The sequence below is a fragment of the Eretmochelys imbricata genome, chromosome 2 (genome assembly GCF_965152235.1).
Source record: "Eretmochelys imbricata isolate rEreImb1 chromosome 2, rEreImb1.hap1, whole genome shotgun sequence".
NCBI lineage: Eukaryota > Metazoa > Chordata > Testudines > Cheloniidae > Eretmochelys > Eretmochelys imbricata.
Window position 1 is genome coordinate 233,493,671 of NC_135573.1, and position 14,118 is coordinate 233,507,788.

The 14,118-nt window shown below is 44.0% G+C and overlaps 1 protein-coding gene across 1 annotated transcript in view; it reads left to right on the forward strand.

Annotated features, from left to right (window-relative positions):
* Positions 1-14,118, forward strand: part of MSRB2 (methionine sulfoxide reductase B2) — a 51,299-nt gene that overhangs the window by 13,637 nt on the left and 23,544 nt on the right.

Genomic DNA, 14,118 nt, shown 5'->3' on the forward strand with positions numbered 1-14,118 from the left:
TCACAACTTCCTCAGGCAAGGAGTTCCACAGGTTGACTGTATGCTGTGTGAAGAACTTCCTTTTATTTGTTTTAAACCTCCTGCCCATTAATTTCATTTGGTGGCCCCTTGTTCTTATATTATGGGAACAAGTAAATAACTTTTCCTTACTCACTTACTCCACACCACTCATGATTTTATATACCTCTATCATATCCCCCCTTAGTCTCCTCTTTTCAAAGATGAAAAGTCCTAGCCTTTTTAATCTCTCCTCATATGGGACCTGTTCCAAACCCCTAATCATTTTAGTTGCACTTCTCTGAACCTTTTCTAATGCCAGTATACCTTTTTTGAGATGAGGAGACCACATCTGTATTCAGTATTCAAGATGTGGGCTTACCATGGATTTATATAAGGGCAACAAGATATTCTCTGTCTTATTCTCTATCCCTTTAAACCAAGCTTAGACTAGTAAGAGAAGGATCTTTTGTAGCTTTCACAACAATACTTCACTTTAGTACCAGACATGAATTCACTACCAGATCCTTTGTGCTGCTGGAGTTTTGCTTTATTGCTGTTGAGAAAATGTTGGTAAAAATATATTTATTGTAATTTCTAGCCTAATATTTGTGTTCATTTGAATTTGGTTTTAAGAATGTGTACAATGTATTGGTTTTGACTATAATGTTTAAGTTTCTATGAAATAATGCAAAATGTTTATGGAATTGAACATTGATGTGTTCCTCCATCTTGTAGATGTTGAAATAAAATGTTCCTCAGAATGATTGCCTCGTACTTAACTTAAACTTCTACATTAACTTTGAAAAGTAAATCCAAGTCATAGTGGCCTGTAGGTTTCAGTGTTAAAATGTTTGCTTTTATGTTGGGCTCATCAAGTACTGATTAAAAAGCAAATAATGCACATCTGCAAATTCATATTTTTCCAGGTCTGAGAGACATTTCATTGAAGCAGCGACTTGTGAGAGCAACTGACCCCAGAAATTCAAAGCTCTGCAGTGGGGCAATGTAAGTCCAAAGTATTAACACTTTCTCCCAGCCCCAGTCTGAGACAACAGAATCAAAGGGGGCTTTGAATTGCTGCAATTCCCACCGAGATTCAATTCTGACAAATTTATTCTTCTTCCAGAACTGAATTGGGTTGAGATTGCAAGTGGAGACCTCACAAGGGTATGCTCCCCATTTTAGCTTGAATGAGGTGTGAGGGTCGTTAATCTTACCACTATCACCCCAGCAGTATTTAGGGATAAGTAAAGTATTTAAAGACCACTGATTTTGTCTCTTACTTCTCCCATCTTCCAAATGATATCTTAGCTTGTTTAGCTAAAGGATGCCATATCCTGGATGCCATCAGAAAGTAACTCTAGACTTTGAGACTCTTATTACAAGGTTAGCAGATCTACTCACTTGGTGCATTGCCTTGCATGACCAGTATGTATGATAACCCTTGTGTTCCCCGATTTCTTCCAGCAGACCAGACCTACCCCCAAGGAAGCTAGATTTCACCACTTCTTGAGATCCATTTCCAGAAACCTATTTTCAGAGCATGGTTACCTTAGCCCTAGGCTCTTCCAGCAACGCGAGAGGAAGGCCTTTTCACACTACAGCGAACAGTGCAGAAGTAAACATAATTCAAAAAATGGGATGAAATTATTTTTTGGAATTTAATTTAGATGGTCGTCGTCTCAGTGAAGAAGCCTTCCGATTGGGAAGACCTGTAACTAGACAGCCAGGGCACACTTTGTTCTTGCCCAATAGCTTCTTTGTACTGGCTGTGCTACGTCAAAACAAAGGAGCCGTACTGTAGGTTCAAATTCCTTAAACTCCCAGTGAATATCAGCCAGCACAGGGAACCTGTTTTGTAGGCACCAGTCTGTCTCTGTACTCTTCAGCCCTCACCCCTGCCCTCAGGAGCCCCCAGCATTGAGAGGGCAGGAGGATGGCTGGCTGGGACAGCCTCTAAATAGGCAGCCTCTAAATCGGGAAGACACAAGCCACTTCCATTGTGTCCCTGACACGAGTGGTACTATTGGCACAGAGTGGAACTCAGCTCTTAGACGCCAGTTATGTTTGTAAATGTAAGGGGACTGTTGCCCCCTTACTAACATTCAGTGGGGGTGTTTTAGTTGCTAGCTCCAAGTACTAAAAAGGGGGAAGGGTCGATGGGGAATCAGGACCCTGAGACTGACAGCCCCCAGGAACAATGGGGAGAGGCCAATGCTCCAGGTCAGCCTGAATGACAAGGCGGGCAGGCTAATCAGGGAGTCAGGAGGCCAGGGAGGTCCCATCCTCCGTGTGAGCTGGATTTGCCTGGGTCAGACAGAGTGGGGCCAAGCGAAGGAGGAAGCAGGGGCCCAAGCTAAGCTGGGGAGCAGAGCTGTGCCAGATCCAGAGGGACCAGAAAAGCAGCCCAGAGAGAGCAGACCCTGTCCTAGGAGCAGAGCTGCAGCCCCAAAGCTAGAGGCACAGACCAGTAGAGCAGACTTGCCCTGGGAGAGAGCTGCAGCAACCAGAGCCAGAGGGGCCAGAAAAGCAGCCCACGAAGTAGGTCAGCGCTGAGAGAAGTCACAGAAGCAGCCTGCAGAGCAGACCTGTCCTGGGAGCAGAGCTGCAGCAACCAGAGGCAGAAGGGCCAAAGAAGCAGCCCAGGGAGCTGGAGGCAGAGCAGCAGCAGTGCAGAGACAGAGTGGTGGAGCTGGGGCTGGAGCAGTCTGGAACTGGGTGCGGTGAACAGCTGGGGAGACCCTGGGCAGCAGGCCCAGCACAGGGAGACGCCTCAGCCAAGAGGCTCTGCAGGCCAGGCTTGGATCATAACCCCGACAGGGCGGGGGTGACACTGGGAAGAAGGGTCCTACCACTTAGAGCCTGAGAGCGTGGGGCCACCACCAGAGCAAGAGTCCAACCTACAGCACAGCTAGGGCCTGAGAAGAAGGCCTGGGACTTACAAGGAACAGACTGTGAACTGCCCTGACATTCCAGAGACACTGTTTGTGATGTTCCCTGCCACAGAGCGGGGTGATGTGTTTCCTTTAACCTTTTCCATTTTTCCTTATTCTTTTTAAAATTAATTGTTGATTAAATAACTTGCATTTGCTTTACATTGTATGTAATGGTTAGTGGGTCAAGGAAGTGCCCAGTGCAGAGAGAGTACCCCAGAGTGGGGACACCCTAGCCCCTGTCCTAGGTGACCACAGCAGGGTTGGGGGTTGAGTCCCCCAGGAATCTTGGGCCCAGCCTTGTTGGGGTTACGAGGACTCCGCCAGACAGGAGAGCGGAAGGGGAGTCCTCAAGGGAAGGGAGGCCACTGGGTAAAGGAAGTGGAAGCGAAGACTCAGAGCCTTTCACTCACCCACTTCACCAGGGTAGTAGAGAAGCCAGGAAAGTTCCCCACAATAGCAGGGCTATTCCCCCGCTTACATAAGGAAATGATGCACTGAAGCAGGGATAAACAAGCTAGGTGTTTTACACAAACATCATCACTTTTTCATTCTACCATGACTTTAAACACTGTTAACAGAGGAAATCTTCTTAAGTGGACTTAGTTGGAAGTGGCTTTTTAAACTCCAAACCTCAACCATATTTAAAACCATTCAAGGAAACATGGTTCAGATGCAAGAGCAGCTCACTTCCTCCTTCAAACAATGCCCTTGTGCCTGTGCCATTAGCAGACATGGGCAAAGGGTTTCACTCTAGATACTCCCTGATGCAAAAATAGCATCAGAACTAAGCCTTGTCCACTCACTGTAAGGATCTACAGAGGCATTTGACTTGCTATCTTTTTACACATTTCAGAGATTTGATGACAATGGGTGCAAAGGCTTCTGTGCAAAAAATATTTTCAGTAATTTGTTTGTCAAACACATATCTGTATAAGCTTGTACATACCTTTGTGCGGTTCCTAAGCACTTACATAAAAGGAAAGAATCATAGCTGTGCTGCACAGAGCTTTCCTACCTTCAGATTGTCACTCATCTATAACCTCTATAATGCTAACCTAGCTGGCTTTATACTGTTCCCTGCTGAGAGTTACTAGGCAACATCTCATTCAGTACTACCTGTAACAGGTGTTTCTGTTTTCCCTTTCTTGGCTGCCTAAGTAATAGGGGTGTGCTAATTTATTTAGAGCTTTGCTGCCTGGTATAATTCTAAAGACATGAAACATTTTAGTAAAATTTCAGTTCATGTAATAAGCAGTGCTGCATTCGTCTGGAGCTGTGCACGGAGTTTCATTTCTCATCTAAATCTTTTGAAGCATAGAATTCCTTATAACTGTTATAGTGATCACGGACATAGGGTAACTCACCCCTACATCATCTGTCAGCTCTAGAATCAGCCTTTCTGAAAAATGACTAGTGACAACACACAGAACACACATCATTCTTCCAGCTAAACTAAAATAGAGCTCTGCACAAAGGACAGCAGAGCCATAAAACTGCATGAGGAGTCAGCGATGCTACTACTGAGCTCCTGGCTTGCTGTCCTCGGAGCAAAGAGCCAAATTATGTCAGACTTGCTTATTAACAGGACTAATGTGTCATTTGTGTCATATACTGTTGTCCACTTCCTGCCCACCTACTCTGGCCAGGGAATGTTGCAGTGTTTCTTATTCCTGTACACCCAGACTTGAAGTCCAGGTACTCTGCACAGGGATGGAAAGGGATCTCATGCCTCCTTATGCACCTATGTGAACATATAAGCCAAGAGACTACTAAGACCTCAAATATGCTTTCATTGGTTTTCTTCTTGGGATCTACTGCTCCACTATCAAAGGGTCCTTTAGGGCCCAGTTCAGCACTGCTCATTCAGGGAGAGTTTTGTCTAAACAAGTGACTAGAGATTATCAAAGAAAACTGTGGTTAGCCGGCCATGTTTAGTATGTATAGACAGACAGCACAGTGTGACTCTGTATGTACATGATCAGATATTTCACTTGCAAAGTCCCCAAATTAAAATGCTCACAACACCCACCAATCCAGCTCAAAGTAGAGTGGAATGTGGCCTGTACTGTGATAGGAGTTCTGTCAGATCCACCTGCAGACTTGCACCAAAATAACTAGCTTGGTTTTAATTCACACCTGGAGTTCTTTTGGTGCAAGTCTGTTTGTGTGCACTCAGTGTGGCGTACAAGTGTCTTATTTCAATGTAGCTTCAACACAGACCAGCAAAAATTGAAACAGGACACTGGGTTTCCTGCTGCTCAGCACCACAATATTGCAGTATATTCACATCAAAGTGACACTCTGAATCCAAGATAAGAGTGTCAACACACAAAAAGAACGAGGAGTACTTGTGGCTCAAATAAATTTGTTAGTCTCTAAGGTGCCACAAGTACTCCTCGATCTTTTTGCTGATACAGACTAACACGGCTACCACTCTGAAATCTGTCAACACACAAACTTGCACTGAAATAAAGTGTGGATTACAACCAATTTAATTAGTTTGGTGCAAATTTTTGCATAGACCAGCCCTTAGTGAATTGGCAAGTTGGTGACTAGGCCAAACAGTGAGGGCTGCCTGCGCAGAGATGGAGTGTTTCTTCTGTAACCGTAGGTGTTGTTGTATCCAACCAGAGGCTTGACTGAGGTGAGAAACAGCTGGTGACCACCCACATGTGCTGCAGAATGACCTGAGGGGAAAACTCAAATAAGGATCAGGTTAGCTTGCGAGGCTCTTGTTTATAAAAAAAGAAAAAGTATTTACAAAGCTGTCATAGGCTGCACAGAATCAGAGAAATATAGGGCTGGAAGGGACCTTGCGTGCATGTCCAGACCCCTGCACTGAGGCAGGATCAAGTAAATCTAGACCATTTCTGCAACATGTTAATCCAACCTGTTCTTAAAAACCTTCAGCAATGGGGATTCCGCAACACCCCTTGGAAGCCTATTCACTATCCTTATTGTTGCAACGTTTTTCCTACTTGCTAACCTAAATCTCCCTTGCTGCAGATTAAGCCCATTACTGTTTGTTCTACCATCAGCGGACATGGAGAACAAGCTAACTGCTTCCAGTCTTCTTTATAACAGCCCTTACTGTAGTTGAACACCCCCAGTCTTCTTTTCTCAAAACTAAACAGGCACAGTTTGTTTAACCTTTCCTTAGAGGGCAGGGTTGCTAAACCTTTTATCATTTTTGTTGTTTCCTCCAGACTCGCGCCAATTTAGCCACATTGTTCCTAAAGTGTAGCTCTCTCCCCCCTCGTCTTAGACACAGTACTCCAGCTGAGGCCTCACCAGTGCCGAGTTAACCAGGCCTATTACCTCCCACGTCTTATGTATGACGCTCCTTTTAATACATCCCCCAGAATATTAGCCTTTTTCACAACTGCATCAAATTGTTGACGCATTCAATTTGTGATCCACTATATCCCCTGCAGATTCTTTTAATCAGCACTACCATTTAGCCCATTATTCCCTATTTTGTAGTTGTGTATTTGCTTTTTCCTTCCTTAATGACGTACTTTGCACTTTACTGAAGTTCATTTGGTTGATGTCAGACCTATTCTCAAATTTGTCAAGGTTCGTTTGAATCCTAATCCTGTCCTCCAAAGTGCTTACATTCCCACCCAGCTTGGTGTCATCTGCAAATTTTATAAGCATCGTCTCCACTCCATTATCCAAGTCATTAATGAAAATATTGATTAACACCAGATCAAGGACTGACTGCTGCAAGATACCCCTCCACTAGGTACATCCTCCCAGTTTGACAGTGAACCATTGGTAACTCTGTTAGTATGGTCTTTCAATCAATTGTGCAGCCACCTTATAGTAATTTCATCAGACCATATTTCCCTGTTTTGCTTCGATGAATGTCATATGGGACCATGTTTTATTTTAAAAAAAACCTTACTAAAAATCAAGATATATCAAGTCTACTTCCGTGCCCTCCACTCTCCCCCCACTTCACTAGGCCTGTAACCCTGTCAAAGAAGGAAATTAAGTTGGTTTTTGGCATGATTTGTTCTGGCTGGCTCATCTTTATAATCTTATCTTCTAGGTGCTTACAAACTGATTGTTTAATCATTTGTTCCGATATCTTTCCAGGTATCAAAAAGTTAGGGTGACTGGTTTATAATATCCTGGGTCCTCTTTGTTTTACCCTCTTTAAAGCTAGGTACTACATTTGGCCTTCTCCAGTCCGCTGGAACTCACCTGTCCTCCATGACTTCTTGGTGATAATTGCTAATAGTTCTCAGATTGCTTCAACTAGCTCCTTAAGTACCCTAGGAAGAATTTCATCAGGTCTGGCTGACTTGAATACAACTGATTTGTCTAAATATTTTTAGCCAGTTCTTTCCCTCTGTTGGCTTGTGTTCCTTCCCCCTTGATGTTAATATTAACTGTGTTGAGTATCTGGTCACCATTAACCTTTTTTAGTGATGATTGAAGCATAACAGGCATTTAACGCCTCAGGTGTCATCAATTATTAGCTCTCCTTCCCCACTAAGTAGAGGCCCTACACTTTCCTACAACTTTCTCTTGCTCCTAATGTCTACATATGAGTGTACCATATGATAGTACATTTGATTGTCTCGCCTTCTTATGCGGCTCATCTTGTTGGAGTGTGAGCCCTTTGGGACAAGAGCCATGTCTACCTCTGTTTGTGCAAGTGTCAAGCACAATTGGTCCCTGAGCCTAACCAGTTCTCTGGAGCTACTGTGATGTAAATAATGGTAATAAATAGCATGCTATGAAATCTGGAGATGGGAGGTTCAAAGGTTTCTTACTCTTTGTTTTGGCCACATCATCTCCCTTTGTATCCTTCCACTGGCTCTTCCTCCACTGCATCAAATACATTTACGTGTATTCATTTTTAAGAGCTTTGGCCCCACCCTGTGTATAATCTCATAGCCTTTAAAGGCCAGAAGGGCCATCATAATCACCTGGTCTGACTTCTTGCACATACCAGGCCACAGAACCTCACCTACCCACTCCTGTAGTAGGCCCAAAACCTCTGGCTGAGTTACTGAAGTCCTCAAATCTTAATTTAAAGACTTTGTTACTGAGAATTCACTCTAGTTCAACCCAGCAGGTGACCCATGCTGCAGAGGAAGGCAAAAAATCTCAGGGTCTCTGCCAATCTGATCTGGTAGAAAATTCCTTCCTTACCCCAAATATGGTGATCAGTTAGACCCTGAGCATGTGGGCAAGGCCCAGCAGCCAGACACCTGGGAACAGGTGTAGTAACTCAGAGCCCTGCCCAGCTAGTGTCGGCCATTGGAACTATTTAGTAATAGGAGTCACAGATTGGCTACAATGGAATATGGCCTATCTCATCACTCCACAAACATATCAAGCACAGTCTTAAAACAAGTTAGGTTTTGAAGGCTGTTCCAGAACTTAACTCCTCCGATAGTTAGAAACCTTCATCTACTTTCAAGCCTAAACGTATTGATGGCCAGTTTATATTCATTTGTTCTTGTGCCACCATTGGCCCTTAAATAACTCCTCTCCCACTGTTTATGTCTGATATATTTATAGAGAGGAATCATATCTCCCCTCATCCTTTCTTTGGTTAGGCTAACCTAGCCAAGCTACTTAAATCTCCTCTTGTAAGGTAGGTTCTCCATTCCTGTGATCATCCTAGTAGCCCTTCTCTTCATCTGTTGCAGTTTGAATTAATCTTTCTTAAGCATGGGAGACCAGAATTGCACACAGTAGTCCAGATGTGGTCTCACCAGCGTCTTGCATAATGGTACTAACACTTCCCTTTCTCTACAGGAAATACCTTGTCTGATACTGGCATTAGCCTTTCCAGGGCCGGCTCCAGGTTTTTTGCCGCCCCAAGCAAAAAATGTTCCACCCCAAGCTCCGAGCACAACTTCCCAAGCAAAAAAAAAAAAAAAAAGGGTGGCTGGAATGCCGCCCCTGGAATTATGCCACCCCAAGCATGTGCTTGCTTTGCTGGTGCCTAGAGCCAGTCCTGAGCCTTTCTCATGGCCGCATAATGTTGGTAGCTAATACTCATCTTGTGATTGACCAGTATACCCAGGCCTTTCTCCTCCTCTGACGCTTCCAACGGATACATTCCCAGCTTATAGCAAAAAATTTTCCTGTTAGTACCGAAAAGCATGACTTTGTACTATTGAATTTCATCCCATATCTATTACACCAGTTTTTAAGATCATCCAAATCTTCTTGTATGATAGTTTGGTCCTCCTCCATATTAGCAACACCTCCCAACTCTGTGTCGTCTGCAAATTTTATTAGCACAAGCCTACTTGTGCCAAGGTCAGGAATGAAAATCTTAACTAAGATTGGTCTCAGGACCAGTCCTTGAGGAACTCTACTAGTGATCTCCCTCCATCTTTCAGTATGACCCGTTGTAGTTTCCCCTTTAACCAGTTCCTTACCCACCTATCGCTTATATACTATCAAGACATTGGCCTGTGCTCCACCAGCAATGCAATCCATCAGCCCAGTTTTTCCTCAAACGTCTTTGTGCTTTCTCCTCTGCTGCCTAGCATAGAAACAGACATGGCTAGGGCAGAAGCAAGCCAGAGCTGGAGCAGGAGCAGGAGCAAGGACAGTCTGTTGAAACTATTAGCAATGGAAATGCTCCCAGCCAAATAAATGTTGAGCAGACTAGAAACTGCTTCCCTTAGGAACCTATATATCTGCCTTGGGATCACCTGGGTGTATCCTCCCCGTGAACTGGCTGAACCCTGGTTGAATGGTGTGGGGGGCCTGTCACAAGACCTGCAGGTAATTGCTTCTGGTGACTTATCACACTCTCCAGCTCAGGAATGACTCATCAGGCTTCAGCAGGCTCGGGCTCAGCAGTGTCACATTATGCATGGGACAATCTCCCCTTAAAAATCTGCAAAACCACTTCATTATCCTTTTTCTTCAGGTCTCTGCTTAAATCTTACATCTGTCACGATGCCTACACAGCACTCCACAATGGCTAGGCAGCTGGCATGCTCTGACTGCTGCTTGTTACATCAATCGTAGTCACCTTGTGCTCCCCCACATCTGTTAGGTGCATCCATGTGGTGTCTCATCATAGACTTAGACCCTGTAAACTCATAGACTCATAGACATTAAGGTCAGAAGGGACCATTATGATCATCTAGTCTGACCTCCTGCAAAATACAGACCACAGAATCTCACCCACCCACTCCTGCAATAAACCTCTCACCTATGTCTGAGCTATTGAAGTCCTCAAATCATGGTTTAAAGACTTCAAGGTGCAGAGAATTCTCCAGCAAGTGACCCATGCCCCATGCTGCAGAGGAAGGCAAAAAAACCCAGGGCCTCTTCCAATCTGCCCTGGAGGAAAATTCCTTCCCGACCCCAAATATGACGATCAGCTAAACCCTGAGCATGTGGGCAAGATTCACCAGCCAGATACCCAGGAAAGAATTCTCTGTAGTAACTCAGATCCCACCCCATCACAGGCCATTCGGCCTATTTACCATGAATAGTTAAAGACCAATTAATTGCCAAAATCATGTTATCCCATCATACCATCTCCTCCATAAACTTATCGAGCTTAACCTTGAAGCCAGATAGGTCTTTTGCCCCCACTGCTTCCCTTGGAAGGCTGTTCCAGAACTTCACTCCTCTGATGGTTAGAAACCTTCATCTAATTTCAGGTCTAAACTTCCTGATGGCCAGTTTATATCCATTTGTTCTTGTGTCCACATTAGTACTGAACTTAAATAATTCCTCTCCCTCCCTGGTATTTATCCCTCTGATATATTTATAGAGAGCAAACATATCTCCCCTCAGCCTTCTTTTGGTTAGGCTAAACAAGCCAAGCTCCTTGAGTCTCCTTTCATAAGACAGGTTTTCCATTCCTCGGCTCATCCTAGTAGCCCTTCTCTGTACCTGTTCCAGTTTGAATTCATCCTTCTTAAACATGGGAGACCAGAACTGCACACACTATTCCAGGTGAGGTGTCACCAGTGCCTTATATAATGGTACTAACACCGCCTTATCTCTACTGGAAATACCTCGCCTGATGCATCCCAAGATCGCATTAGTTTTTTTCACAGCCATATCATGCATGACCTTACGCTTCTCATTATTAAATTTCATCCTATTACTCCAGTTTACAAGGTCATCCAGATCTTCCTGTATGATAACCCAGTCCTTCTCTGAATTGGCAATATCTCCCAGCTTCGTGTCATCCGCAGACTTTATTAGCGCACTCCCACTTTTTGTGCTGAGGTCAGTAATAAAAAGATTAAATAGGATTGGTCCCAAAACCGATCCCTGAGGAACTCCACTGGTAACCTCCCTCCAGGCTGACAGTTCACCTTTCAGTATGACCCGCTGTAGTCTCCCCTTTAACTAATTCCTTATCCACCTTTCAATTTTCATATTGATCCCCATCCTTTCCAATTTAACTAATAATTCCCATGTGGCACCATATCAAATACCTTACTGAAATGTAGGTAAATTAGATCCACTGCGTTTCCTTTGTCTAAAAAAATCTGTTACTTTCTCAAAGAAGGAGATCAGGTTGGTTTGGCACAATCTACCTTTTGTAAAACCATGTTATATTTTGTCCCATTTACCATTGACCTCAATGTCCTTAACTACTTTCTCCTTCAAATTTTTTTCCAAGACCTTGCACACTACAGATGTCGAACTAACAGGCCTGTAGTTACCCAGATCACTTTTTTTTCCTTTCTTAAAAATAGGAACTATGTTAGCAATTCTCCAGTCATATGGTACAACCCCTGAGTTTACAGATTCATTAAAAATTCTTGCTAATGGGCTTGCAATTTCATGTGCCAATTCCTTTAATGTTCTCGGATGAAGATTATCTGGGCTTCCCGATTTAGTCCCATTAAACTGTTGAAGTTTTGCTTCTACCTCGGATAAGGTGATCCATATCCTCATTTCCATTTGTCATGCTACCATTACCCCTAAGCTCCTCATTAGCCTCATTAAAGACTGAGGCAAAGTATTTGTTTATATATTGGGCCATGCCTAGATTATCCTTAACCTCCACTCCATTCTCAGTGTTTAGCGGTCCCACTTCTTTCTTTGTTTTCTTCTTATTTATATGGCTATAGAAGCTTTTACTATTGGTTTTAATTCCCTTTGCAAGGTCCAACTCTACTTGACGTTTAGCCTTTCTCCCTTTATCCCTCCATGTTCTGACCTCAATAAGGTAGCTTTCCTTGTTAATCCCTCCCATCTTCCACTCCCTGTATGTTTTCTGCTTTTTCTTAATCACCTCTCCGAGATGCTTGCTCATCCAGCTTGGTCTACAACTCCTGCCTATGAATTCCCTTTCTTGGGATGCAGGCTTCTCATAGCTTCTGCAGCTTTGATTTAAAGTAATCCCAGGCCTCCTCTGCCTTTAGATCCATAAGTGCTTCAGTCCAATCTGCTTCCCTAACTAATTTCCTTAATTTTTGAAAGTCAGCCCTTTTGAAATAAAAAACCCTAGTTGCAGATTTATTTTTGTTTATCCTTCCATTCAGTTTGAACTGAATTAGCTCATGATCACTCGAGCCAAGGTTGCCCCCTACAACCATTTCTTCTATGAGGTCCTCACTACTCACCAAAACCAAATCTAAAATGGCATCCCCTCTTGTTGGTTCAGCAACTACTTGATGAAGGAATCCATCAGCTATTGCATCCAGGAAAATCTGAGCCTTATTATTATTACTAGCACTTGTCCTCCAGTCTATATCTGGGAAGTTAGAGTCTCCCATGATCACGCAGTTCCCATTAGTATTTGCTTAATTAAAAACATTAAACAGGGCCCTATCCATATCCAGATTAGATCCTGGCGGTCTACAGCACACCCTAAGCACTATCCCAGGGGAGGCTCTAGTAGTTTTCTTCTCCAATGTGATTTTTGCCCAGACAGACTCTGTCTTATCCATTCCATCACTTCTTATTTCTTTACAGTCTACCTCATCATTGATATACAATGTTACTCCACCACCTTTCCCTTTATTTCTGTCTTTCCTAAATAGCACATACCCTTCAATACCTGTACTCCAGTCATGACTACTATTCCACAATGTTTCTGTTATCCCTATAATATCTGGTTTCACTTCCTGCACCAGTAGCTCTAGTTCCTCCATTTTGTTACCTGGGCTTCTCGCATTGGTGTACAAACATCTTAATTTTTGCTGTTTGGCCTCGCTCACTTTCTTCACCCGATTAGGCATGGACATTCTATCGCCAGCATCACCTATTAGACTGGTATCCACACTGCCCTTCCTCCTTATGTCCATTCTCCTACCCACAGCTGTATCCTCTCTTACTTTGTTTTCTTCCCTCTCAGTGTTAAAATCCAGCGTGGAGATTACCTGGACATCTCCCAACCACCTCCCCCAGATTCCTAGTTTAAAGCTCTCTTAATCAGTTGTGCCAGCCTCCATCCTAGAAGTCTATTTCCTTCCCTACTCAGATGAAGTCCATCCCGAGAGAACTGTCCTCTGTCCATGAAGGCCTCCCAGTGGCCATACATCCCAAAGCCCTCCTTATAGTACCACTGCCTGAGCCATCTGTTGATAGTCATAATCTTGCCACACCTTTGTTGCCCTTCTCTAGGAACAGGCAGAATCCCACTGAAGATCACCTGAGCCTCGATTTCCTTAAGCATCTTCCCCAGCCTGGCATAGTCTCCCTTGATACGTTCCAGCGAGAATCTAACGGTATCATTTGTTCCCACATGAAGGACGATCAGTGGATTCTTTCCCGCTCCCTTTAGGATCCTCTTCAACCTCGGGTCCACATCCCATATCTTAGCACCAGGCAGACAGCATACCCTTCTATTCTCTGGATCAGCTCTGGTTACAGGCCTGTCCATTCTTCTCAGTAAAGAGTCCCCGATCACATAGACCTGCCTTTTCCTGGGGATGGTGCGATTCTCTGGTCCATCCCCTGTTCCGTCTGGCTGCAAGTCCTTTCCATTCTTATTCTCCCTTGTAATTCTCTTTAACCCATCCTGTATCCTCCTGGGGCTCATATTTGGTGTTGTCTCCATTGACTCTTCCCCTTTTCCTATAGGACTAGCTGCTCTTCTCTTCTTCCTTGCCCTTCCACCTTCAGTGACCACCTGCTGTGCCCCTTCTTCATTTTCCAACTCTGCATACCTGTTCTTGAGCTCTATTTCTCCTTCACTAGCCCATCTTTTCCTCTGCCTGGT